Source organism: Grammomys surdaster, unplaced genomic scaffold (genome assembly GCF_004785775.1).
Source record: "Grammomys surdaster isolate TR1022 unplaced genomic scaffold, NIH_TR_1.0 129, whole genome shotgun sequence".
Classification (NCBI taxonomy): domain Eukaryota; kingdom Metazoa; phylum Chordata; class Mammalia; order Rodentia; family Muridae; genus Grammomys; species Grammomys surdaster.
In genome coordinates, this window is record NW_021604587.1 from 17,016,744 (window position 1) to 17,019,467 (window position 2,724).

The 2,724-nt window shown below is 53.7% G+C and overlaps 1 protein-coding gene across 1 annotated transcript in view; it reads right to left on the bottom strand.

The window, feature by feature from the left end:
- Hspa12b (heat shock protein family A (Hsp70) member 12B) overlaps positions 1-2,371 on the bottom strand; it is an 18,520-nt gene extending 16,149 nt beyond the window's left edge. Inside the window, exon 1 of the mRNA XM_028755727.1 lies at positions 2,267-2,371. The gene's annotated coding sequence lies outside the window, so the exon portion shown is untranslated. The remainder of the gene's footprint in view (positions 1-2,266) is intronic.
- Positions 2,372-2,724: the final 353 nt, after the last annotated feature.

A 2,724-nucleotide genomic window follows, 5' to 3' on the forward strand; every position in this document is an offset into this window, starting at 1 on the left:
TGGACAGGTGGATGGATGGATGGATGGATGGATGGATGGATGGATGGATGGGTGGACAGGTGGATGGATGGATGGGTAGACAGGTGGATTTTCTGGGTCAAGCTTATTGGATGGTGGAAAATAACCTTCCAAGAGAAAAATACTGAGTGTTAATCTAAGGCTTAATTCCGTGTCACATGTCTCCCATTATGGCCCATTATGGCACCTGATATGAGTGTGTCACCACTCTGTACCTCAGTGTAATGGGTGACACTGGGCTTGTGAGGACCAACTCCAGGTATGAAAAGTACAGGGAGAGTCATGGACCTGGGCATGTGTGGACAGTGCTCTCTGCTTCTCTATGTGGGTTAGTACTGGGTCTTACTGGAAATCTTATTGTAACTACTCTGAGTTCTTTTTGATGGAGGTAGGATCTGAAACAAACAGTGGTGGAGTTTCCACCGATCCCTAAGAGGTGGCAGTAAAGGGCCTGGCTGTGCAAGGACACACATGTGCCCCATGTGTCTTCAAGACTTTTCCACCGTACCATGTATGCATACCCAACACTTGAGGAAAATGCTGACTAAAGGGCTTGGGACAACTTAGCTGCCAACAGCTAGGTCTCAACAGAGTTGGAAGCGGATGGAGGTAGACTCCCATCCCGGGGACTTTCTAATTTCTTTCTTTCTCTCTCTCTCTCTCTCTCTCTCTCTCTCTCTCTCTCTCTCTTTCTTTCTTCTTTCTTTTCTTTTTTTTTTTTTTTCGAGACAGGGTTTCTCTGTATAGCTCTGGCTGTCCTGGAACTCACTCTGTAGACCAGGCTGGCCTTGAACTCAGAAATCCACCTGGTTCTGCCTCCCAAGTGCTGGGATTAAAGGCGTGCGCCACCATTGCCCGGCGACTTTCTAATTTCATTGTGGCAACATCTGAGTTTGAGAGTCACTGAATAGACTAATTTGGCTTACAGAAAGTCACCCCATTTCCCAGTGGAAAATGCATGCCAAATCCAGACCCTGCCATTTAGCCCTGCCTATGGTCAGCTCTTAACTCTTGGCCTCATGCCTCCTAGTCTTCAGAGTCACCCTGACCTATATCCCTGGTTGCTATCTAACAGACAAGGTCTGTCAGTCACTGAGGACTAGGACTGGGTGTGGCCCAGAGACGTATCCAGATCTTACAATAGTCTAGAGTCCTTTTACCTGATGGACACAGTTCTCCAAGGGTCTCTTGTATGGGGTGAGTAGGCTGTATACCTGTGAGCTCCAGAACTCTGCAGGTTGGGCTTCCTGTTTCTACATGATGCCCATGGAACGAAGAACCCATGCAGATCTTAACAGGTCCCTCTTCTCGGGGGACCTGCCCTCTTACCTAGCACCTTGCCAGCCCTTTACTGCAACAGGCTGTCAGCAGGCTACAGTTATCTGTGGCCACAGGATCAGATGAGAACTGGCACCCGAAGAGCTGCCCCACCCTATGAGGAGATGACTTCAAGGAGAGGGGACCAGGAAAAGGCTGTGGAGTGAGGAGGCCACTCCCTCCCGTGATGGCTAGGGGTGATGGAAATGGCCACGGCTGGCCCCTCTCTGCCTCAGCTTTGCTTTCCACACATGTACCACCCTTCTGGGTGTTCGTCATGGGAAGAACTAGTTCACAATCTCTGTTCCACCAAAACCTAATGCCCTCTCATCCATGACCACTGTCTCCAACGAAAATTTTCACTCTCCATGGCTCCATCTGTTTGTGGCAGTCTGAATAAAGGTTTCTTCCTTCTCTTTTCTCCACCGATAGACTTACTCCACAGATTATTCCTCTAACCTTATAGAAGCTCAGACTCCACCCAACTTGGATCCCCACCCTAGCCTCTTGGAGAAAACCCTGAGGTCTCTGGAGTATTGACATCCTGATCACCCAGCAGCTCTCCCACATTCTTGGATCTCTGTGACTGGCGTCTCCTGAGGCACTTCTTGACATTCAACCCCGAGTCTCACTTCTGGCCTAACAGCAGGTCCCTACAATTGGTTAGGTGAGCAGGCCACAATCCACAGTGACTCTCCTGCCAGGCCCCACCCCACCTCCCCTGCACGAAGTTGTTCCAGACCAAAACTCCAGTGGAGTTCCATAGCCCCAGGTAGAAGCCAGAGCTCAGTTGCTGCCCACTGCCCGGCCAGCGGGCCCGCCTCCTCGAAGAGCTTGCAGATCTGCTCCCATCCAGCCCATGGGCTCACAGCCTCCCGCAGCGGCAGCCTCTGCTACTCTCGGGGAACCCAGAGATCCTTCCCCAGCTCACCTCCGTCCCTCCGACAGATCCACTGGGTCTTGCCGCCTGGGTGCTAGCTCAGAGTCCCTCAGCAGAGCCTACTGTAGCCCTCGACGTGCGCCAGGCCGTCTCTGCACCCTCCCCCAGGCCGGATGGCCTCACTCTCCGCCCAGATGTGCAAGCCGGGGCGGGGCTCGCCTGCGCGGGGCTCAGCTGAGGGGGCCCAGCCCGAGCCCCTCCCAGTTTCCTCGCAACACAGCAGCCCTGCTGGCCAGCGGTGCCTCCCCTTCTCGGAGGGCAGCATAGGAGGGTGGGATGGGAGAAGGCAGAGGGGGAGGAGCAGGGTGTGTGGAGAATTCCAGACCCTCAAAGACCTTCTGCTGCTCGCACGTCCCCAGCTGCCCACCCTGGGGCTGGGCCTTGGCATCTGCTGCCCAGAGTCTAGTCCCCTACCGAGGGTGACCCTATTCCAGGTCTTCAAAGTCCCC